Source organism: Pteropus medius, unplaced genomic scaffold (assembly GCF_902729225.1).
Source record: "Pteropus medius unplaced genomic scaffold, Ma_sr-lr_union100, whole genome shotgun sequence".
In the NCBI taxonomy this organism is placed as follows: domain Eukaryota; kingdom Metazoa; phylum Chordata; class Mammalia; order Chiroptera; family Pteropodidae; genus Pteropus; species Pteropus medius.
In genome coordinates this window covers 4,337,955-4,364,444 of record NW_024343578.1, presented here as the reverse complement: position 1 = coordinate 4,364,444, position 26,490 = coordinate 4,337,955, and the positions used below count along the sequence as shown (strand labels likewise).

Here is a 26,490-nt window from a genome sequence, read left to right as displayed (position 1 = left end):
TGTGTCTTTTTTTTCTGGGGAGGGAGGTGGGGGAGGGTAAAGAGCTTAGATACAAGATTCCCTGGGTCGTTAGCCAGAGACAGGGAACTAGACACCTAGGGTTAGGGACTCTAACATGAAAGAAAAGGAGCTGAGTTTGTTCCAGAGGAACTGAGGCACTGGAAATCAGGAAGAAGTTTGTGACAAGCAAACTACAGGGTCACCAGTATTGTGGCAAATCCAACAATCATTTGGAGGTTGGATCACCCCCTTAGCAATGGCTTGAGATATGTAAACAAGCTCATTATCTTTCTAAGCCAGAGCAAGGCAAAAAGTGGACAACATAAAAAGACCTTCAAGAATTAGGACAAGAATGATCAGAGGGTAAGGAGGAATGTAAAGAAATGTTCTTGATCCACTATTTTGGGAGGAAGCAGTCTACATTGATATCAGCTACTTCTCTTCCTAGTCAATTGGATTTTCATTTGTACAGGACCAGATGTTAGGTGGAGCTTTCATCAGTTGTGAAATACGCACCCAAGATTTGATACTTCGTAATTCAGTACCAGTGTCAATGGTCAAGTGTACTTGGTAGTGCCTTTTCCATGAATCTCACTTTTGCAAAAGCATCAGAGTAAAATAACTATATAAAATACAAAAGACATAAAAATGCCCTATTAAAAATCTGATGAGAATTTATAAGGAAATTGACAAGGAAACTTACTAATATCTGTGATATACAACATTTTAAGATAATAACTGGAATTATAACATATTATACCAGGACATATCAGATATCTAGGAATTTTATAAAATGTCTAGAACACTTATATTAATAACATGCATCTATACAAATATAAGCTAAGGAGGTTTAGAATCGTTTTTTATTTTTATTTGATAATGCTTTCCACATAATTTAATATATCAAATAAACATAATTATTTTAATATCTTACCAAGTGAGAGACAAATCCTTTGAGATTTTTCCAGGGACCCTTTAGGAAATGGCAAAGTTAGTTTGTGGTCAAAGAAAGAGCATTTAGAATTTTGTTTTGGAAAAATGTCAAAAGGTTTGAATCATTGATTAAATAGGATCACAGATCATTATGAAATAATACTTAATTATCTATTTAACCCAAGTGACAATAGAAGATGTAAAAGGAGGATACAGATGGTTTTACAGTAAATAAAACTTAGCTCTTTTACTCTTGAAAAGACTGGGTCTTCTTAAGTAATCAAAGACCTGATAATGACAACTTAAGCATAGTAAATTATTTTGGTAAGATGAAAAATCTTTGCTGTCCAGGAGGATGACTCAAAAGCAGATCAAAGTCCAAGAAAACTTTGTCCTTTTAATAGAGAAAAAATAAACAAATCTTAATTTTGTTTTCTTTTTTTAGTTGGTATACAATACAGTGATTCGACATTTTTTATACCTTGCAATGTGATCACCTCACCAGTTACATTAACCAATTGTCACTGTGCAAACTTATCACAATATTATTGACTATATTCCCCTTTTTCACTCATCTCTCCACCTCCTCCCTCTGGTAACCTCCCCTTTGGTCTCTGTTTCTATAAATCTATTTTTGTTTTTTTTAGACTCCACATATAAGTGAAACCATATGTACAGGACCAGATGTTGTCTTTCTCTGCCTTATTTCACTTAGCATAATACCCTCTAGGTTTATCTATATTGTCATAAACGGCAAGATTTCATTCTTTATTTTTACCCCATTGTAAATTATTTATATACCACATTTTTTTAATCAGTGAACACCTTGGTCACTTCCATACCTTGACTATTGTAAATAATTCTACAATAAACGTAAGAGTGCATATATCTTATCAAATCAATGTTTTAGTTTCCTTTGCATAAATACCCAGAGATGAAATTTCTGGGCCATATGATATATTTTTAGTTTTTTGAGAAACCTCTATATTGTTTTCCATAGTTGCTGCACCAATTTGCAGTCCCAATAAAAGTGTACAAGGGTTCCTTTTTCTCCACATCCTTGCCAACACATGTTATTTGTTCACTTTTTAATATCAACCATTCTGACTGGTGTTAGGTGATATCTCATTGTGGTTTTGATTTGCATTTTCCTGATGATTAGTGATGTTGAGCACCTTTTCATATGTCTGTTGGCCATTTGTATGTCCTCTTTGGAGACATGTCCTCTGCCCATTTTTCAATCAGATTATTTTTTGTTATTGAGTTGTATGAATTTCTTACATATTTTGGATATCTACCCCTTATCCACATGTGAAATTTGTGAATATATTCTTCCTTCAGTAGGTTGTCTTTTTGTTTTGTTGAGTTTTCTTCACTGTGCAGAAGCTTTTTAGTTTGATAAAGCCCCATTTGTTTATTTTTGCTTTTGTTTCTCTTGCTTCAGGGGATGTATCCAAGAATATATTACTCAGACTGATGTCAAATAGTTTATTATCTATATTATCTTTTAGGAGTTTTATGGTTTCAGACCTTCTATTTATGGTGTGAGTGGTTAAGAGTGGTTAAGTTTCATTTTTTTGCGTGTGTCAGTCCAGTTTCCCCAAAAATACTTGTTGAAGAGACTGTTATAACTCCATTGTATATTGTTACCTCCTTTTACGTAGATTCATTGACCAAGTAAGTGAGAGTATATTTCTTGTCTATTCTGTCCCATTGATACATATCTGTTTTTGTGCAAGTACCACGCTGTTTTGACTATTATAGCTTTGTAGTATAGTTTGAAACCAGGGTGTGTGATACTTTGCTTTGGCTATTCATGGTCTTTTGTAATCCCATATAAATTTTAGGATTATTTCTTCTAGTTCTGAGAAGAATGTCATTGGTGTTGTCATTATGTCCATGAACATAAAATGTCCTTCCATTTACTTGTGTCTACAAGGTCTTATAGTTTTCAGAGAACAGATCTTTTACCACATTGTTTAAATTTATTTTAAGGTATTTTATTTTTTTAATGAAGTCATAAATGAGATTAATTTCTCCTTCTGATTGTTTGTTATTGGTGTATAGAAATGTGTCAGATTTATTAATTTTATATCCTGCTACTTTACTGAATTACTAATTTTTGGTACATTCTTTAGGGCTTTCTATATGTAGTATGATGTCATCTGCAAATAGTGACTATTTCACTTATTCCTTTCCAGTTTGGATGCCTTTTACTTTTTTCTTGAGGCTAAGATTTCCAATGCTGTATTGAATAAGAGTAATGTGAGTGTGCATCTTTGTCATTTTTCTGATCTTAGAGGGAAAGTTTTCAGTTTTTTGGCATTGAGTATGATGTTAGCTGTGTGCTTGTAATATATAGCCTGTATGAAGTTGAGGTAAGTTCTTTCTAGACCCACTTTGTTGAGAATTTTATCATAAATCAATGTTGAATTTTTTCAAATGCTTTTTCTGCATCTATTGAGATAATAGTATGATTTTTATCCTTGGTTTTGTTGCTGTGATGAATCACACTAATTATTTTGCAGGTGTTGAACCACTCTTGCATCTCTGTTATAAATCCCACTTGATTATGGTGTATAATACTTTTAATGTACTATCGAATATAGTTTGCTAGGGTTTGAGAATTTTGGTATGTGTGTTCCTCAGGGATATTGGCCTGTAATTTTCATTTTTGTAGTGTCTTTGGTTCTGGTAATAGAGTAATGTGGGTCTTGTAGAATGAGTTCAAAAGTGTTCCTCTTCAATTTTGGGGGAATAGATTGAGAAGAATAGATACTAATTCTTCTTTAAAAGCTTTGGTAGACTTTCCCTGAGAAACCATCTGGTACTGGGCTTTTTATTTGTTGGGAGATTTTTGATGATTGCTTCAATTTTATTGCTAGCAATTGGTCTGTTAAGATTCTCAGTTTCTTCCTTAGAAGGTTGTATGTTTCTAGAAGTTTATCCATTTCTTCTACATTGTCCAATTTGTTGGCATATAATTATTCATAATATTCTTTAGTGATCATTTGTATTACTATGGTTTCAGTTAAAATCAGAAATAAGAGATTACATTTATTTATGTGGGGGTTGTTGTTGTTGTTGTTGTTGTTGTTTTTACCTTGACAAGTCTGGCTAGAGGCTTGTCAAATTTATTTTTTCCTTCCAAGAACCAGCTCTTAGTTTCATTAATCTTTTCTATTGTTTTCCTATTTTGTTTATTTCCATGCTGATCTTTATTATTCTCTTTCTTCTACTTACTTTGGCTTTTGTTTGTTCTTCTTTTTCTACTTTAGGTATAAATTTAAATTGTTTATTTGGGATTTTCCTGCTGCTTAAAGTAGGCCGGTATATCTATGAACTTTCCTCTTATAACTGCTTTTGCTGCATCGCATAAATTTATAATATGTTTTCATTTTCATGTGTCTCAAGGTAGTGTTTGATTTCCTTTGATCCACTGGTTGTTTAGAAGCATGTTCTTTAATCTCCACATATTTCTTTTTCTTTCTGTTGTTGATTTCTGGTTTCATGCCATTGTGCTCAGAAAATATGTTTGATATAATTTCATTCTTTAATTTATTGAGGTTTGTTTTGTGGCCTAGTATGTGATCTGTCTTGGAAAATGTTCCATATGCACTTGAGAAAAATGTGTATATGCGAGTTTTTGTATGAAATGCTCTATAAATGTCAAGTCAAACTGGTCTAATGTGGCATTTAAGACCACTATTTCTCTATTAATTTTCTGTATGGATGATCTATCCACTGAGGTAAGTGAAAGATTAAAGTCTCCAACTATTATATTACTGTTAATTCCTGCCTTTATTGTCATTAACTTTTCCTTTACATATGTGGGTGCTCCTATGTTGGATATGTAGATATTTACAATTGTTATATCCTCTTCTTGGATTGACCCCTTTAAAATTATATAATGTCCTTCTTTGTCTCTTTTTGCATTCCTTGTTTTGAGGTCTATTTTGTCTGGTATGAGTATTGCTACCCCAGTTTCCTTTTTGTTTCTATTTATGCAGATAATTTTTTCCACTCCTTCACTTTCAGTATGTGTCTTTTGATCTAAAGTGAGTCTCTCGTAAGCAGCATATTTAGTCCATTTACATTTAGAGTAATTATTGATAGGTATATAATTATTCCCATTTTGTTGTTTCTTTACTGTTTCTTTCCTCTTAATCTCTTTCCTTTTCATGTTTTGATTGGATTTCTTTTCATGATCTTTATAGTTACCATGAGGTTTATATAGATCCATCTATATCAGTCTATTTTAAGTTGATTGAATTTAAATTCAATCACATTCTAAAAGTACTGCATTTTTACTCCATCTTTCACTCTATATCATGCTTTATATCTTTTTGTGTTGTGTATCCCCTATTACATTTATAATTTTGCTACTATTGTCATTTAATCTTCATATTAGCTTTTTAAGTGATTTACTGTGATTATTGTATATTTGCCTTTACCAGTGAATTTTCTTTCCTATATTTTCTTATTTCTGATTAAGGCCTTTTCTGTATTTAGAAGACCTTTATAATTTCTTGTAAGGCTGGTTTAGTGGTTGTGAATGCTTTTAGTTTTTGCTTGTCTGGGAAACTCTTTCTCTCTCTTTCAGTTCTGAATGATAACCCTGTCAGACAAAGTATTGTAAGTTGTAGATTCCTTTGTTTTAGCACTTTAAATATTTCCTGCCACTCCCCTCTGGCCTTAAAGTTTCTTCCACAGTTTCTCCAGGAGGGGCAGCCCCATGTGAGCACACAGCAGCATCCCACTATCTTCTCATTTTCTCTGGACAGGGTAACCTGGCAGTCTGGTACCATAGTGCCTTGCCAGCTCTGCACTCTCTAGGAGGTGGCGGGAGCTCTGCTTGCAAGCAGCCCAGTAGGTGCATGAAGCAGCATCCATCTCTGGGTATAGGGGCCCCCTGTATGCACACTATGGTGCCCTCTGATTTTGGTTTGATCTAGCTCCAGGAGGAGTGGCTGGGGATATGCTATAGATCCCAGGCCAGAGAACCTGGTAGGAACTCCCACCTGCTATCCAGGTTGAGGGGAAACGTAAACAGCACTCACCGGTTCCTCCATTCCTGGGTTATTCCTTCGGCTCCTATAGAGTTCTCATGGTTCCCCACCTTCTCAACGTGGTCCCTCTCTCTCTGCTTATTGGGCAGCTGTTCAATTGGTTCAGAGTTGTCTCTCAGGAGGATTTGCTCTAAACAGATGTACATTCAATGCGTTCTTGTGTGGAAGGTGAGCTTAGTGTCTACCTACACCACCTCCCAAATTTTAATTTTGTATTAGTCTACTTGTGCTTTTAAAACTCATTGAAAAATACTTAGAGAAATCTATTCCAATCTTGGCCAGTTTGACCACACTCATAAAATTCCTTCCCCTCAAACCTTCTACAATTTTTTTGTACCCATTTATATTTTACCCTTTTTTTTTTTTTCTGTAACAACCTGTCATTTTACTTTCACTCATATCATTTCTAAGTAGTTTAATTACATGTATTGATTAGAATTCTTAACTCTTAGAATCCTTAATTCCTAGTGAAAAGAAGTAAACTGTGTACTGCAAACTTATAAATACATTTTATAATCTCTAGAAGTATAGTAAATTTTCCAATGTGGCACAAAACATGATTACTGAAAGACCCAAATATCTTTAGTTTCTCTGTAAAATGAAGTCAAAAGTGAATACACCTATGTTTAGTAGTTAATGGATAATTATTGAACATCTAGATCATTTCCAAATAAATACTGAAACATTATTTAACCTATCTCAGAATAACTTTAAGGTTCAAGTTACCAAAAGGATTTTGAAAACAATTTCTAAGACTTACCATAAAAAATAATTACTGTTGAAAATTTATAACTTTTATTTATGTCTATTTACTTGTTCTTAATGTTTAGATTACTCACAAAAATTTCATGAGGCAATAATTTCCTATCATAACTTTTTTACTGATATTTTATAAAAAGAGCTTATTTGACTTTTGTTAAACCTAGGGTAGAATAAAAATTGTATGTCTACAGTATATCTAATATTGATAGTTCTAAAAACTTGCCTGTTTTAATAGACCAAAAAACAAACTAGCTCTATTTACTGAATAGTAGCCTAGGTCACATGAACTTGAAAAAAATTTGGGTTTTTGTATCTTTGAGACTATACTTAAGTTATATAGTGCTCATTTGTCCTTAATTAAATAGAATTCTTTATGAATTAATGAATGTTGGCAATACAATCAAGATAGAAATAAGCACACATATGTAACATACACACTACGTAGACATATAGACAGACACAAAGATCTCATGGCGTTTGTTTTAAAAATTTTAGCCATGAGATGAAAATAATAATTCAAAACACACTAGTTTAAAAAAAAAAAAATGTTGTATCCAAATTGTGTTTCTGGCAGATGGAATAATTTAAGGTTATCTGTTCAAATGGCTTAAACTTTTAACTAAAGTTGTGGCAAAGATTTTTAAGATTTTTCATAGGCCTCGTTTTCAAATAGTCTTACCTTTTTTTCTCTTTTGATAAGAATTATCTTGGTTCCTAAGGAATACCTGGTAGAACACTGACCTAAAAGACAGAAAAAACGTTAAGTTTCAACCTTTTACAATGGAAGCCTTTTGAGATGAATAAGAGAGGTTTGGGAATTTGTAAAAAGGAATAGGTGGGCTTTAAATTGCTTCTAGAGCTATACTTTTGTTCTTGTAAAGACAAAACAGTTATTTTTAATTCCCTAACGAATTGGATGGCAACCTGAATGACATCAAAGGGCTGACCTACCTACCCAACCTACATTAATTTCAACTTGCTTCTTTTTATCAAAAAGATCTTCAACTAAGAATCAAGATTCCTATGTTCTAGAATTGGAGCTTTTGTTTTTCTTTTCCTCTGAATATATACATAGTTTCATTTTAACTTAGGGGAGAAGGCCTAAAAAGAATTCCTATCAGGCTCAGAATATCAGCTTCTGATTTGAGCAACTTCTGGCCATAGAGGTACTTTAAAAAATTCCTTTCAAATATCTTGTCAAGTTTCAGCCAAGACATACAGTAAACATTCCTAGCCGTGAATGAACTCATGGATGGAAAAGGCATCCCCAATGAGGGACCAAAAGATACTATCTTCCCAAGATAGCCACTGCCAAAGAAAGAAAATTTCTCTGAGGGCTGGCAACAGTTGGTAGGACCCCAGGTACAACACACATTTCTGTTCAGCCATAGTTTTGGGGACTCCAACCTGATGGTTGACAAGCCAAGTTCTTAGTACATAAAACAAATAAGATGATACTAGCTGTCGCTGGGAGAGAAAGGATCAATAACGAAAGGGCCTGGTGTTGAAAAGAAAGGGGCAATGTGAAATTTTGCATCGCTCTCATGACTTGGCACTATAAATTCAGGACAGCTGACTGGATTCTCATCCTTTGCTGGTTTCTGCCTGTCCTCCTCTGGATCACATCTATAGGCTCCAGAGCAAGTGCGCTTTAGAGTACAGCCCAAATATGTGTCAGAATTTGGCAAAGTTTTCCATTAATTTTAATGTTAGTTTTCTCTTGGCTCTTTAAGGGAAAAATTAGTAGTAGTTTATCAGAGTCCCATTAAGCCTGGGAGGAACTGAAGTGGGGGTCCTCCTTCGAGGTAGATATGGGGTATCTGTAAAGCCACTAACTGGGCCAGCTTTTATTTATGGTCTTATAGTCTATTTTGAGTTAAAAGAGAATTCAGATAAAAAGTAAATAGGCTGTAAGTACTCAGGTAAAAGAGATTAGAGGGGAGTAGTAGTAGTCACATTAGTCTTATAGTCTTTTTTTCAGGTACCTCTCTTTTAATTTTTCTTAAGATGCCTTTTGCAATGCATCTTCCAATGAAACTGTTTTTGGAATCTTTGTGAGGTTTCTTCACGCCAATTAAAATAGGTATGCTGTTTTGTTTGTTTTAGGAGCCCTTGCTTTCAAGTATACTTCTTAAATGAATGATCTTGCAATCTTTTCTGATTGGAACATTCCCCATGATGGCCATTGTGATTCTAGGTTATCTTATTAAGATTTTGCCATTTCTGTAGATATTTACAGCTTCTAGGACCGCAGTTCTCAAATACAAAATAAGCAATTGTGCTGGGAGGTGTAGCTATCAATTCTTTGAAACTTGGGGATTTCATTTCTTTAGCTAAGCATCGGGTTTCTTGGAGACAAATTGATACTTAAGAGGAATATGCCACTGGGTTTGGGATTTTTTGGTGTTTTACAGTGTACCTCATTACCTAGAAATTTGTTTGAGATTGGTGGTTGACCTACTGTCAAATCTAACCCATTCTCTGACCAAATTATTTCATCATAGGAGTCTTAGAGTTAGGTGGCAAGTATGCTAGCAGCTTTTAAGAGCTTGACCCATGTCTACCAATTTTGCATCTTTGGCTTTTTGAAATTCTCATTAATAGATCTATTGTTCCTTTATGTGCACATTAACAGAAAACAAGAATAACCAAGGAAATGTAACTGTGGACAGGTCAAGAAAGGCCTTAGCTGTATACCACCAGACACCAATAAATCAGGACTGTGATCTAACCAAGGGCTAGGGACTTGGGTTCCAAGTGGAACCATCTATCAGCTCCAGCTGACCTCTTAAGTCCTAGACTAGGACTACAGTCTAAACTATGCTAAGCAGTGGTGCTCTATTAGAGCCTCCCATCAGTCTAGTCTGGAAAGCCAATTATGCTGGGAGTGCAACACAAAGAGAAGATCTTGGCTCTTAGATAAACTTACCCATGGCCCTCAGAAATAGTGATAAAAACAGAGAACTCGAAGAATTTATGGGTAACAGTACCTGTGTTTCTCTTTGTCCCCAAAGCCATCAGCAGTCTCTTTCAGATCTCATCATTGTCACCAAACTGAAAAAAATAAAAATCAACTGAGTAAACATTTTAACATTTTATTCAATGATTCATGAATTGGTCAGCATCTGATCTAGAAGATCAAAAGGAACGCAGAGGAGTGGAAACAAGGAAGTTATACCAGGATAAAAAAGGGTTGGTAATTGCAAGGTTATTTTCTTTTAGGAGATGATAGGGATCTATCAGGCAGAGTACCTAACTAGTGCTGACTGAGCAATTCCTGATTGATTTAAATTTCCATTTCTAGAAGAACCAAAACTATAAGTCCCATTTTGGGGCTTACATAAACAACTGCATTCTGTGCCTGTTGTCATATTTTTAACATTAGATATTAATTAAAATAGACAAGTAAATAAAAGACCTTATGTTGTTTGGTATGAATATTATAATACTGATATGGCCTCTCAAATTATATCTTCCTTGTTCCATAAGCAAGAGAGCAACCTTACAAATTAGCAACTACTGGAAGTGGGTCCCAGATGGCAGCATAGGAAGACTCTGAACTTAATTCTCATGGAAACACTGAATATACACCTACACATAGAGGAATTCCTCCTAAAAACTGAGAACTAATTAAACTGCTTCTATAAAACAAATAAGGGAACACATTGAGAAGGGTAGGAGAGAGAGATGTGGTAACTGTGGGGACCCTACCTTAACAGGGCAACCTGCAATAGAGAATGATATCTCTGAGGGGTCATGCTACTCACCTGCCCTGGAGCACAGTGATTTAAAGGGGCACCTAGACTATACATGAAAAAAATCCACTTAATAATACAAAGTTGCCTGCCAAGTGGGTGGGAAACTGCAAGAACTTTCCAAGATTGGAGGAACCAGTGAGCACCATTGTTCATGTTCCCACTTCACCTAGACAGCATGGGTAGGAGCTCAATCTGAGAAATCTATCTATCTTGTACAGTAATCACATCACACCCTGGGCCACCTCAGCCAGTGCCCACTCCAGCCCTTGCCCCAGCCAGCTGGCCAGCCATTGAACCCCTGGAGCAGCAGCCCTAGGACACCCATTTTACTCCAGCCCTGGTGAGCCACGTGCCCTGGGACACCCTGCCCTGTGCTTGTTCCAGCCCTTGTCAGTAGGTCTGCCATGGCACCTCTGGCACTGCATGCACTGACTTCGACTCCAGCCAGCTTGCCAAAGCCACCCAGCACATGTAGTCTACACAGAAGTCACTCCTACACAAAGCCCTCCTTCAGGATTGGAAAAGGTATTTGTTTCATCTAACTCATAGAAACACATGAAGTCAAATAAAATGAGGTGACAAAGGACTATGTTCCACATGAAAGAAACGGGGAGAAGAAATTAAAAATGGATATTAGTAATGTGCCTGATAAAGATTTGAAGTAATGGTCATAACAGTGCTCACCAAACTTGGGAGAATAAAGAAACATGGTGAGAACTTTAACAATGAGTTAGAAAATGTAAAAAAGAACCAAACAAAGCTGAAGACTACAGTAACTAAAATGAATATATATATATATATACACACACACACTAAGAAAATCAACAGCAGATTAGCGACTATGAAGATAGAGTACTGGAAATCACCCAAACAGAACAGCAAAAAGAAAAGGTAATTTAGCAAAATAAGGATAATTTAAGGAACCTATGAGATAGCATCAACCATACTAAAATTATAGTGGTCCTAAAAGGAGGAGAGAGAGAGAAGGGGGCAGAAAACTTATTTGAAAAAATAATGGCTGAAAACTTTCCTAACCTGGGGAAGGAAAGAGACATGCAGATCCAGGAATGTAGAGAATCTCAAACAAGATGACCCAAAGAGAATCACATCAAGACATAATATAATTAAAATGGGAAAAGATAACTAGTCACATACAAAGAAAACCCCATTAGGCTATCAGCTGATTTCTCAGCAAAAACTTTGTATGCCAGAAGGGAGAGACAGGATATTTAAAGTGCTGAAAGGAAAGTACCTACTACCTAGAAGGCTGTACCTGGCAAGGTTATCATTCAAAATTGAAAGAGCAAGTTTCTCAGACAAGCAAAAACTAAAGCAGTTCATCATCACTAAACTGGCTTTACAAATGTTAAAGGGTCCTCTTTAAACATAATAAGAAAGGCAATAACCAGATATCAGAAAATATGTGAAAGTAAAGATCTCACTGGGAAAGGCAAATACATAGTAAAGACAGTGGATCTGCCACTGAAAAAGCTAGTATGCAAGTTAAAAAACAAAAGTAGAAAAACCAACTATAACTATAATAAATAGGGGATACACAAAATAAAAAGATTTAAAAGACTTAAAATATGTCAAAACTATACAATTTTGGGAGGGGAGGGAGTAAAAATGTAGCACTTTTAGAAAGTGTTTGGACTTAAATGCCTATTTGTTTAATATAAACTGCCACATATATATGAACCTCATGGTAACCATAAACCAAAAACCTACAAAAGATACACAAAAAATAAAGAGAAAGAAACCCAACAATAACACTAAAAAAAAAAAGAAAGAAAGAAAAAGAAAAAAAACTGCAAACCGCAGGGAAGAGACAGAAGAAAGGAACAGAAAAGAATTACAAAAACAACCAAAAAACATTTAATAAAATGGCAGTAAGTACGAACTTGTCAATAATTACTTTAAATATAAGTGACTAAGTTATCCAATCAAAAGACATTGGGTGGATGAATGAATAATATACAAGACTCCTTTATATGCTGCTTACTTTTTTTAAGGTAATTCACTTCAAATTGAAAGACACACAGACTGAAAGTGAAAGGATATAAAAAAAATATCCCATGCAAATACAAATAACAAGCTGAGGTAGCATTACTCATATCAGACAAATGGACTTTAAAACAAAATATGTAAGAAGAAACAAAGATGGGTATTACATATTTATAAAGGGGTCAATCTAAGAAGACATAACATTTGTAAATATTTACACACCCAACATAGGAGCACCTAAATATATAAAGCAAGTATGAACAGACATAAAGGAGAAATTATTAGTATAACAATAATAGTAGAAGATTTTAACACCCTGTACAGTAATGGAAAGATCATCTACACGGAAAAGTATTTTTAAACATTGGCCTTAAATGACATATTAGAACAGATGAACTTAATATATAAATTAATATATAAATATAGAACATTTCACCCAAAAACTTCAGAATTCACATTCTTTTAAGTGTACATGGAACATTCTCCATGATAGATCACATGTTAGGCCACAAAACAAGTCTCGAGAAATTCAAGAAGATTAAAATTATATCAAGCATCTTTTCCAACAACATTATAAAGCTAAAAATCAATCGCGAGAAGAAAACTAAAAAAAAAACCAAACACCTGGAGATTAAACATGCAACCAAACAATCAGTGGGTCAAAGAGGAAATTAGAAAATGCAGTGAGACAAATAAAGATGGAAACATAATTTCCAAAAATCTTTGGGACACAGCAAAAGCAGTTTTAGGAGAGAAATTCATTGCAATATAGGCCTACCTCATGATACAAGAAAAATCCCAAGTAAACAATCTAAGTTTATAACTAAAAGAACAAAAAAATAAACTCCACAGTTAGTAAAAGAAAGGTAATAATAAAGATTAGAGTGGAGATAAACAAAATCAAGAAAAAAAGAGAGCACAAATAAAATTAGAAATGAAAGAGAAGTTACAACCAATACCACTATCACGAATTATACACCAACAAAATTAGACAACCTAAAAGAAATGGATAAATTTCTAGAAACATACAACCTTCCAAGACTGAATCAGAAAGAAACAGAAAATCTGAACAAACCAATTACTAGTAACAAAATTGACTCAGCAATCAAAAAACTAAAGTCTAGGACAGTTCGGTTTCACAAGTGAATTCTACCAAACATTTAAAGAATTAATTGAAAGACACACAGAATAATTCCAAAAAATTGAAGAAGAAACCCTTCCTTTAAAAAAAACAAACAAACAAACAAAAAAAAAAAACCACTTTACTAGGCCACCAAAACCTGACAAAGTCACAACAACAACAAAATTATAGGCCAATTTCTCTAATGAAAATAAATGAAAAATTCTTAACAAAATATTAGCATACCAAATTAAACACTACCATGATCGAGTGAGATTTATTCCAGGGATGCAAGGATGGTTCAGTATCCACAAATAACATGATATACCACATTAACAAAACCAAGGATATAAATCATGATCATTTCAATAGAGGTAGAAAAAACATTTGACAAAATTCGACATCTATTTATGATAAAAATTCTCAATGAAGTAGGTTTGGAGGGTATATATGACAACATAGCATAGGCTCTATATGACAGACAGACAGCTAACATTATACCCAATGGTGAAAATCTGAAATCTTTTTTTCTAAGGTCGGGAACAAGACAAGGATGCCCAGTTTCACCACTTTTATTCAACATAATATTGGAAGTACAACAATATTAAGCCAGAGCAATCAGACAAAAAAAATAAAAATGGCATCCAAATTGGAAAGGAAGAAGTAAAACTGTCACTATTGTAGATACTATGATACTATACATAGAAAACCCTAAAGATTATGTCAAAAAATACTATTAGAACTAATAAATGATTTCAGTAAATTTGAAAAATACAAAATTAATATATGGAAATCTAGTTGTATACACTAATAACAAGCTATCAGAAAGAGAAATTAAGAAAACAATCTTATTTACAATTGAATCAAAAAGAATAAAAAACTAGGAATAAATTTTACCAAAGGGGTGAAAGACCTCTACTCTATCTAAACTCTAAGACATCGATTAAAGAAATTGAAGACAACACAAATAAACTGAAGGACACACTGTGCTCATGGATTGGAAACATCAGTATCATTAAAATGTCCATACTACCCAAAGCAGTCTCAATGCAATCCCTATCAAAATACCAATGACATTTTTTATAGAACTAGAACAAATAATCTTAAAATTTATAGGGAACCACAAAACAAACAAACAAACAAAAACCATGAACAGCCAAAGCAATCTTGAGAAAGAAGAACAAATATGGAAGTGTCATACTCCCTAATTTTAAACTATACTACAAAGCTACAGTAATCTCGTGGGTCCCAGTTCTGGCTGTGATCCAGGTTCATGGCTAGGGATAAGACTCCGGATTTAAAATTTTATATTAATGTAGTAAGGTGCCTGCATCTAACTTATGCAAGTATGACTCAGCTTATTGTTTATAATGCATGTGTGGCAAAATGCCACTTTTGTTCTCTGACACATATAAAACCCATGCGATCCCCTAGCGCAGAAGGGTGCGCTCTAGGCAATAAAGTTGGTGCCTGCCATTTCATTCTCATGCTGGCTCCTCATGCATTCTTTCAACTGAGCATCTCACCACCGAAACCTTCCCTTCTTGATCAGCTCGGTGCTGACAAATCTAAACATTATGATACTGGCACAAAAACAATGATACAGAATAGAGAGCCCAGAGATAAGCTCATGCTTATATGGTCAATTAATCTCTGACACAGGAGACAAGAATTTACAATGGGGAAATGACAGTCTCTTCAACATATGGTGTTGGGAAAACTGGACAGCCACATACAAAAGAATAAAACTGGACCACTATTTTGCACTATACACAAAAATTAAAATGGATTAAAGATTTGAATGTAAGAGTTGAAACCATAGGTGGTAAACTTCTTGACATAGGTCTTGGCAATGATTCTTCAATATGACACCAGAAGTAAAAACTACAAAAGCAAAAATAAACAAGTGGGACTATATCACACTAAAAACCTTCTGCACAGCAAAGTAAACCATTAAAAGGTGATCTCCTGAATGGGAGAAAATATTTACAAACCATATATCTGATAAGCAACAAAGAACTCATACAACTCAATAACAAAAAAAAAGTTTTGATTAAAAAATGGGCAGAACATCTGAATATTTTTCCAAAGAAGATATGAAAATTGAAACAAAAAAGCTGGAGTAGCAAAACTTATACCAGACAAAATAGACTTTTAAGCAAGGCTATAACAAGAGACAAAGAAGAACCCAGTTATCTCACTTCTGGGTATTTATCTGAAGAAATCTAAAACACTACTTTGAAAGGGGCATGTGAATCCATATGTTCATTGCAGCATTATTTACAGTAGCCAAGATATGACAGCAACCTTGTTGTTCATCGAAAGATGAATGGATAAAGAAAATATGAGATATATATATATATAATGAATATTATTCAGCAATAAAAAAAGAATGAAATCTTTTTATTTATGACAATGTATGGACCTACAGGGTATTATGATAAGTGAAATACCATATGATTTCACTTATATGTGGAACTTAAAAAAACGAACTAACAAAAGAAAAGCAGACTCAAACACAAAGAATAAGCTGATAGTTGGTAGAAAGGATGGGTAGTGGGATAGATAGGAAAGTTAAGGGGAATAAGAGATTCAAACTTTCACTTATAAAATAAGTCACAGGGATGTAATGTACAGCACAGAATATAGTCAATAACATTGTAATAACTTTGTACAGTGACAGATGATTACTAGACTTATTGTCATGATCATGTCATAAAATACATAAATGTCAAATCACTATGTTGTACATCTGAAACTGTTATTGCATGTCAACCATACTTTAATAAGAAGAATTAAGCAATTGTTTTTTCAAGGTATCTTATATAAAGCTCAAATATCTAAATTTATATATTCTCCAAAAGATCTGGATCACTCCAGTAGCACAGGCCAGATAATTCTGTATGATGCTGATGATAAAAAAAATAATTTTTGAAATTCTTCAAAGTTTTGTTATATTCATTTCCCTTTCACAACAGGAAAATACATAAAGTTCAGGTTATCCATAGCATCTAATATAGCTGCTCAATTCCCTTTGAAGCAATTCAACCTTAAGATACTCTAAGATGAGAAAGAAAAAGCAGCCTCAAAAAATGCATGAGTCTGTTGGGAAACTGGGGGGAAAAAAAAAAAAACAGTTCCTGGAAATAGAGATATTTTGGGACATAGGGCATGGTAGTTCATTTTGGAAATATTTTCTAAAAATCTGTTAGGAAGATGAATATTATTCACTCTCGGAAAAAAGGTGAATTATAATAATAATAATTATAGACAGAGGAATTGGGAGCCCATAGGAAGGAGTGACCAAAAGTTCCTAGGAATAAAGGGGAGGATACTTAAAAACAGGTTGGCTTGTGGCATAAGGAACAATTTTAAGTTATCTAACCAAATATTTTTGGGAAAGTTAGAAAGAACACAATATAATCCTAAAAACAAATTTAGAAAAAAAATGTAAGTCCTATAACAAAGAATAAATATACTTTTTTTGAATATATGTAAGAAGACAAATTAATGGACAGGAATACTAGAAGACTCAGATTATAAAGAAGTCGAGTCTCCCCAGTGGCATGCATAATTTAGTGCAATTTCCATCAATGGGTTACTGTGCATTTTTTCTAACTTAAGAGTTACTCCAAGTTTTATCTGGAAAAATAAATGGATGATAATAATCAGTACAACTGTAGGAAAGAAAAATGAGGAACACTTTTGATAACAGGTAGGTGTCAAAATCAAATTTTAAAGCTCTGGTAATGATTACTGTCTGGTTGTAGCAGAGACATTCCCAAAGACTAGTAGGAAAATCAGAGATTTCTTAAAATACTGAATATACATTGGAAATTACCAAATAAAAAAAAGTGGGAAAAGATGACTTAGTCTATATGATATTGAAAGCTGGATTAATATTTAGAGAAAAAAGTTATGTCCATATTACAGTATATAAAAAACTAAATGTTTAAGCACTAAAAATATAAACATGCATATATATGTGAAAATAGTAGAAAGACATAGAGGAGATGTATAGCAACTAAATTGACAGATTTAAGTCCATAAAAATCATAAAACTCCCATAACTAAAATCACAATAAACAACAGCCAAATGATAAAGTGAGAAAACCACATGCAACACTCATAACACACAATGAACTGATACTTATTTTATAAAGCAGCTTTTCTTAAACTTTTTGGTCAGAGTTCTTCTACTACTAGTAACATATAATCATTGAGGACCCCTCCCAAAACATTTTTGCTTATGTAGATTAAATATTTACTATTTTTGGAAGTTAAATCTGAAACATTATTTAATATTTACTTGTATTTAAAAATAAAATCATTAACTTAATAAAAATAACATTTGCATTAAAAATATTTTTATAAAGCAAAAAGAATGGCATTGTTTTATATTTTTCTAATCTCTAATTCATATCTGTTTCTGCATTTAATCTGATGTAACATCCCACATCAAGTAGCCTCTGCAACAATGATTGACAAAGATAAGGAGAACAAGGAAGCTTCAGAAATGCTGGGCTCAGTATCATTAAAGACAAGCCAGAGCCAATGCTAACAAATACCTACCTTAGACTTAAAAAAGTAGAAAAGTGGGGAAGGAAGGAGGGAAGGTAGATGAACACTTATTATTTTAAGTCACTGTTGCTCAAGCATTGGGTGACTTGGTGCCGAAAGCAATCTTGACAGATGGAGCTCTCAGTATCTAAGTGGTTCCATCTTTGTGCCAACATTCCCACACCCTTCTGAAGAGTCTGAAAATAAGGTAAGACCTATGTTTCAGAACCTCTCTGGTGACAAAGTTGGAGATTAAATGATGTTAGTATAAGCATCCTCACCACTACCCCTCCCCACTATATTTGTCTGCATAAATTAACATTAACTGAAATTTGGCCTTTACTGCTAGGGAAGGAAGATAGAGTTTAGCTGAAAAAAATGAATTCTAGGGACAGAATGAGAGAGGATTAGGAAAAGGTTTGAGCTTCTATAGTTCAAGATGTAAGAGGCAGAAATAAAAAGTTGAAACAATAGTGAAACTCCAAGCTCAAGGTGATCTTTCTTATTATTCAGGTAGAAGTAGGGATGTAGTCTGGCCAGAATAATGACAGGTAGGGTTGGGGCAGAGTAGGCTGCATTCTCTCCACTTCTGCCTAGAACTCAGAAGTGCACTGGTTCTCTGTGGCAGACCCTGTGTTACACATTTACCTAATCGTGTTTCATTATCCTCTTCTGGGACACAGGAAGACTGCATTTCCCTTGCAGTTAGGCTGGAGCCATGTAACTGGGTTCTGGGAAAAGGCACATGGGCAGACATGATGTACACCATTTCGACACCTGTCCATAAACATCCCTGTCCTTCCATGGTAACCTCTAAGGCCACTTTTTTCATATGGCAGCATCACATTATGGAAATTACTGGATTCCTGAGTCACCATTTAGAGGAAAGCCACCTAGCATAAATTAGACTGCTGTGTGAAAGATGAATATTTGTTAAATTATTGAGACTTAGGGGTTTATTTATTAGTGCAGCATAGTGTAGCTGTTATGACTAATACACAACCCAAGAATCATTGCTTTGAGATGTGTAGACATGAGGCTTGACTTTGGTAGTAGAGGTCTAGTTATAAATCAGTGAAATCTGTCAAGTTATTTCTTGGGCAAAGGAGTGACTATGTGGGAACTAGACCAAGAGAGGAAGAGCAAAGCAAACTATAGCTAAGTGCTCTGCCAACAAATTGGTTTGTGATCCTACATGTCATGTCTCTTTGTGACCCTCCCCACCGCCCCGAAATATTTGTGGCACTCTAAGAAGAGTTACATGAATAGAGACCCAAGATACAAGTTACCATTATTTTTGCATACATGGGAAATGTAATTTTTTTCTGATGTCACAGGGTGGTATATTGGTATTATACTTGTGTCATGTAAAAAAAAAAAATTAAAGGCTATTCTCAGCTCTACTGACCCTCTTTCAATGCTCTGCTTTAATGTGTATCAAGGACCTTGTGATCTAGATGGAACTATCCAGCCGAAAATAGCTTATGTTTCTGGCAAGGTAAAAAGAATCTGTCCTATAGCAAGTTTTCCTCTGCCAAATGGGAAGGTACTTCCAACTGATGCCTCAAGAAAGAACTATGACATTTGTTTTGCAAGTCAAGCCCGTATTTACCTGTGTGCTAACCAGCTGATAGACCCCTTAGAGCAGTCCAAATAAAAAACTGGAAGAAAAGGAATACTCCAGGCAGGAATGATCGCCCATGAAAATTGCATCGCCATGCATGACAAAGGCCATAATACCCTATTGTTCACATAGAGCAATTATTCATCCTCCCCTCTAGATGAGTGACCCTATCAATCACTTATTTTGAGTATCAGGAAAGCTTCAATCTTTAAATTAAAACCACCAAATTGAGTATCTAATTTTTAAAACAAATTAATTACAACACAGTTGCATATTCCACCTAAAGTTATTTGTGCAATCAAAAAGAAGAAGCACGACCTCTTTATCTCTCTCTATTTGTACTGATAAAAGCCTTAGAACATATCCAAAGGCCTACATTTGGTTCCAGTCCATTGGTCTGCCTACCTCCAAGATAAAGTGTACTAAATTGTGTGTGTGGGTGTAGTGCTAAGGGAAATTATCCCACCACTAGAGGACCCACAACATTGAATTATTCATAGGCTTCTTATTTCAAAGTTTATTATAATTCAGGGTGCCTCTGGGACTTCATTAACAACATTAATAGGTCTTCTGCAACTCAGCTGTGGGAAAAGTGTATATTTAAATAGAGATAATAAATACTACTGCCAAACCAAGTTTGTAGTTCCTATGAAGCGAAGGAGGTATCTCGGTAAAGTCAAACAAATATTACGACAAACTGTTTTATAAGACAATACTTTAGAAGCTCAGTTTGTTTCAGTTTTATCATGTCTTTGAGTAAATGTGAAATCTTGAAATGTATTACATATTGAGTTTTTAGGAGATGAGAGAGAGAAAAAATATTTCTCCATAGGTTATTTGATACTGAAAATAGGATTTCCTAAATCCTAGTGACCTAAGATTAGCAAGGTTCTAGGAGAGTCATTCATAACACAGGTCAGTTTTACAAGTCATTTGCTTTGAAAGTAAATGTGTTCACATTTTCTGCCCTTGACACAGTCTTCTTTGTTTAATTTTTCAGTGAGTTTGTTTACATTATGTTATTGACCATAGGTGAGTAAATCACATTTTAAATTGATATATGTTGCTTCGAAATTTCCCATCAGCAGTCATTTTGGTTTAGTTGCTGGGTCCTCAACCTGATGCAGCTAGGAACCCTTGTCTATGGTCAGAGCATTGCTGAATTCTAATTAACTGAATCTACTTAAGATTTGATTGTTTTTGACATCAAGTATGTGTTGACAAGAGTACATACTACACTGAGCTCCTTGCTATGAAGTAACATTGACCATCTTTATATGTTATATGATATGTAATAATGGTTCATTTTGTTCTAAATAGTGGATTCTACAGATGAAATGCCCAAAACACAATATTGGTATCTAAGAAGAGCAGAAAAAATATGTGCATGTTTATGAAACAGTTTCTGCAAAGTGCGAAGGTGTGAATTTCACATTCACATGATCCTTTTTGTGTTCAAAAAGGGTATCTGTTGTGATCTGTGGACAGTGGATGAACTCATCCACTGTCCCTGTTCTGTCTTACAGAAGAAACACCTCCCTTAATATTCTCCAATACAGCAAGTATGAGAAGGCAGAAGTGGAAACATACAGATAGCTATAGGAACTTGGATTCTACTCAGGGAAGACAAGGATGCTTACAATTTTTCAATGGCCTTCTGTGATAAAGAGAAAACTTTTAGTCTCTAATTCATATTATTGTGTAAAATATTATATCAGTGTTACCATTAACAATGACAATAATGAGAACTTTTATTGAGCACTTTATTTACTACTTAACAAGTGCTACCTCATTTTACCTTCATCATATTCTATGAGGTACTTATGACTGTTATCCCCCATTTTGCTGACAAAGAAATCAAACTTCAACAAGAGAAGTAAATTATCTAAAGTCACATGACCTAAAAGGCCTGAACCAGCTTTGAACCCAGGCAGTCTGGCTCTAGAAGTCTTACTTTAACTACTGTAGTAACCTTGAACAGAGTCCCCCAGTAATCTAGACCATGAGTAGTCACACCTTCTTCAGAAATCAAAGCTGGCCTGTGTAATGACAAAGATTCTCTCCTTTACCAATCTCTAGCCTATTTCGCTGAGCCCATTCTCAAGGGCCTCAAGTGGCCTATAAAGATTTTAACAAGAAACACTAACACAGTTTCTAATATCCCAAGGCCTCATCCCTAAGATTGTTATGGAAAAATCCAAAAGCCCCAAAAATCAGACCAGCAAAAACCCAAGCAGTAACCTAGAAAGAAAGAGAACTCAGTTTTATTATGCCGGCGGTCCCAGAAGAGCTAGCTAGCACTCTGAAGATCTGGTCCCTCAGCTTAGGGAAAACTTTTCTTTTATATCACCGCCATTACAGTGAGCTGATTGGTTGATTTGTTCTCAGCTGGTTACAGATTGCGAGAGTTGCTATGGATTACTGGCATGCATGGGAGTTTAAACAAGAATTTAGGCAATACGTGTTATCTAGACAAAGCATTCCTAAGAGGAGGATGAGTCTGCATGTTTACAGAAGCAAAACAAAGAGCTGACTACAAAGTTAACCATTTGAGTGGAAAATTCCTGAAATTTCCTCTTCAGGATGACCTCTTAAAGTGCTTACCTGAGAAAACTCAAGGCTGCCAAACAAATTTCCTGTTTATTCCAGCCAACGCCTGAAGATAGGGTCCCTGTCTCCCAGCTTCTATGATAGGGTAGGAGTCTCCCTTTCACAAGCACCAATTAGCAAACCCAGATGGGTATTACATGAACCAATCCCTGCTTCCCACTTTATGTAATTTTTCACTTTCCTGATTCTACCAAGACTCTGCTCACCCTACCTTTATTCCCTCTCTCTCCCTCTAAAACATCTAGTTACCTCTGTACAAATTGAAGTTGAGTTCAGTTCACACTGGACTCTTTTCCCTATTGTAATAGTTACTGCTGATTAAAATCTGTCCTTACCATTCTGGTGTCCAGTTTTGATGGTAACTTGTTGGATTCAGCAGAAGAGATGCAGAGGGACTTCCAAGGCGGGATGATGAAAGGCCTTGCAGCTTCCTCACTGGTCTCCAGAACACTCACCCTTGGAGAGCTGAGCCACCACATCTGACTGCCTTGAATCCCCCATGCTGAGGGACCACTTAACGAGATGGTAGGGAGAAGGCCTGAGAAAACGAGAAAGAAGAAAGAGATCCTTCTAATAATTCAAGTCATCCCATTTGGCAGAAATAAGTCATTCTCTCTGAGCCCTATCCAAATTGTAGATTTGTCAACAAACTGATTGTTGTATTAAGCCGCTAAGTTTACAGAAATAAATAACTGGAACGGCCATTGCAAATGCAGGCTCTTTTCATTCTCCTGGGTTGCCTCTCTTTCTTCCTACTACTGAAACTCAAAAGGTCTTCTTCAGCCATTTTGTCCCACCTTAACTCACACATTCAAAAACATACATTCTAAGCTGAGTGGAGATGAACACTAAGTACCAAGACCGGCTCCAGCTATAAGGAGGTAAAAGTAACAAAAGAGAAAATACCTAATATTTCAAATTAAATGTTAGTACATATGTGAGTCTTTTTTTTTTCTACTTCTTAAAGAAGCATGCTCCCAGTAATGTGTTGGCTGATTTCTATTATTTTAAAAACTTTTGGGTTGGTTTTGCGTGAAAACGATACTAGTTTCTGTTACAAGTTCAAAAGGATAAAAAATGGTTTTATGTTCGCATTTAAATGTATTCAAATATGTTAAAACTTCTCTTGCTTGTACCATCAATAATCTACACAAGGATGTGGTTCAATATATAAAACTTTCTTTGTCTGGATAAGATTTCTAATATTGTAAACTTGAACTTATTGGCGAAACAGAACAGAAATCACATTAGTGCTGCAAACATACTGGACTGTTAGTTGCAAAATGAAACAAATTGAAATAAAATTCTAATCAGGGCTTCTGAGAGTCATTATCCTAGAGGGGAAAAGGAGCCTTCTCTAGTATAAACCAAGACTCCTGAACTTGTGTTAAACTTTCAGTCATCAGACCCTTGAGTATTTACTAGTTTGCAAACAATTCACTCAGAACTCGCTAATGCCTTTGGCAATAGCTTTGGTGCTTTACTTTGTGTTGAGCTTAACAGAGAGCTTGGTTGTTCAATCACAAAACTTTATTCCTTGTGAATCCCATTGGCTCCCATTCTGTCTGATGGGATTTGCCCTCCAGGATTTGCCTCCTTTTTGAAGCTAGTTAGTCCCCTGTCCTATTATCGATGCCTTCACACAACTCACCTTAAGGTCAAATCTGGAATCCATAATTATTACAAATAGAATGTAGAAAGGCTGCTCTACAAGGGGCTCAGAGTTTACCAAGCCACTCAGGAATTTGCAGGCTTTTAAAACCCACTTGTGAACCTCAGTTCCAACAACTAGACACAATAGGTAATAATGTTTTTCTCAACATGCAATTTAACCACTGGACAAAAGAAGAAGGAATTAAACAGCCTAACAAAACATTCACATACATAATTGGAGGGTTCGAAAGCCCTGGATTTTTCAGATGGTATCAAATATTTGCTTTTACAGATCTCATGTCTACTAATATAGTCTTACTAGTCACATCATGCATGCCAAGTTTTGTTTCAGAAAATATAGCCACATACACATATATTAGTGTAATATGACTATAAATTAATTATAAAAATGATAGGTTTTTAGTAATTCATAAAGCATATAAGCATTAGGTAATAAATCTTCACTGCAAATATATATAGAGTTATATGAATTTTCTATATGCATATAGATTATACATTTCATTAAAACTTCATTACATTTTTCATCGACTCTGAAAAAATGCTGGCAATGCTGTCAACAACTCCAAACTTTCATGAGATCTAAGCATGCAACCACACAGGTAGAGCCCTAGCAAGGCCAGCCTGCCTTATAAAAGTTTATGACAAAGACTTAGTGAGGGCCCACATCAGCATCTGTGCCAACAATATCCCCACAAAATGCCCAGGTGAGAGGCTCGACTTTTTCAGAAATGCCCAAATCTTCTGATAAAGTAGCTTCACTTCACAATCGATATCTTCCTCTGGCTTACAAAAGCAAGTAAAAGAAGACAGAACTAGGGTGGTGCTGGGTTTTAAATAGTAAATTTGGAGCCCATTATCCAATATCCCTGGGAGAGGTCAAAGTTCCTGTAGCTCATCCTCTGAGACATGAATGGGTTTCTAGTCTTACCTAGAAGTATTTCTCGAATACCTGCCATTCCCGCTCTATCCCCAGGCCCAGGAACTGATTAGATAATAAAGTGAAGTTAAGACCATGATTTTGGTATCTCAGTTGCTTGAGAGCAAAAATTTAAAAATTTATACTCCCAGTTAGACAGCTCCCAAGTATATTTACATTTTTGAATAATAATCCTTCTGGTACAAAAAGAACATAAATCAATTCATAAAATGCTGTTTATTTGCAAGTTTGACCATAGGAGAAATAGGAAACAAAAAATTTAAGACTGTGACCTCAACCTAATTAAATAAAAATACAATTCCTTTATGGTAGACCATTTACATGATAGCTAAGTCAGCACATTGTTATCGACATCTTTTAGGTAGGAGAGAAGATAGAAGACCTATTTGCACTCTAGGCAATTCCTAAAATATTTCTGCCAACATTCTCCAAAAATCCAAAGTTCTAATAGCAACATCACCTTTATCTCACACCGAGATTACAAAGAAACACTGAAGCTTCCTAAATTAGCAATAGGACCTTTTGCCTTTTTCAACACTATCTTATTCAGTAATAGTCAACAAATATTTACCAAATTCTTTCTAAATACGAGACATCGGATATGATACAACTTATACAGTTATCTCACCCTTTAAAAGAGATTTTATAAAATGATTCTACCACCTCTCAGTAAGACAGACAAAAAGAAAGATAGAGGTACAGACAAGGTAAAAGTTTACATGTGTTTTCCCTCAAAAGACATTCTTGAACTTTCCTTTCAATTCAGATGTTTCTATTACAATGAAATCTGCAGTAACAAAGCGAGAATCTTATGAGCTGTATAAGATTTTTGAACTTAAGCATCCAGCAAAGTACTGAACGATTAAGTTCATTTCCTAGTAAGGTTAAATTTCTACCAAGCCATTCACATTTCTAATCGTAGGTTTCTAATGACTAAGGAGAATTAGTATAAGCCATTACACTTATTTACAAAAAGGCCCAAGGCCTATAATAGCAACTTAGGCTACCAGAGAATCACTCAGTTACTGAGTGACTCAGCTAAGACCACTATGCATATCTATAAACTCCATATTCAGTGATCTTTTAACTGTGATACATGGTTCTTGCTTGTGCACCATTTAAGTTTTCATGATACATATTCCAGAATCAAGAAGGTCAATTTCATCTTAGCAAACCATCTGACCCTCTACCCTGTAGCTATAATGAACTATTCAAAGGCAACCAGTCTTGTTGCTGCAAAAACCTGCTGCAGAAGCTCACCACATAACTTCTGTGTGATCCAGCAATCCTAATCCAAGATATATACCCAAAAGAATTCATAGAAGGGGCTCAGATAGATATTTGTACACCAAAGTTCATTGCAGCATTACTCACAATAGCCAAAAGGTGAAAACAACCCAAGTGTCCATCAACAGATGACTGGGTAAACAAAATGTGAG

General features: G+C 34.9%; 1 long non-coding RNA gene across 1 annotated transcript; it reads right to left on the bottom strand.

Annotated features, from left to right (window-relative positions):
• Positions 1 to 406: 406 nt before the first annotated feature.
• LOC120606341 (uncharacterized) lies at positions 407 to 22,969 on the bottom strand. The gene is made up of 6 exons (XR_005653875.1): positions 22,776 to 22,969; positions 9,755 to 9,818; positions 7,444 to 7,505; positions 5,994 to 6,132; positions 935 to 973; positions 407 to 622 (listed from the first exon to the last, which is right to left on the bottom strand). It is a non-coding gene; the product is annotated as an uncharacterized LOC120606341 (long non-coding RNA).
• Between the last annotated feature and the right edge of the window lie 3,521 nt (positions 22,970 to 26,490).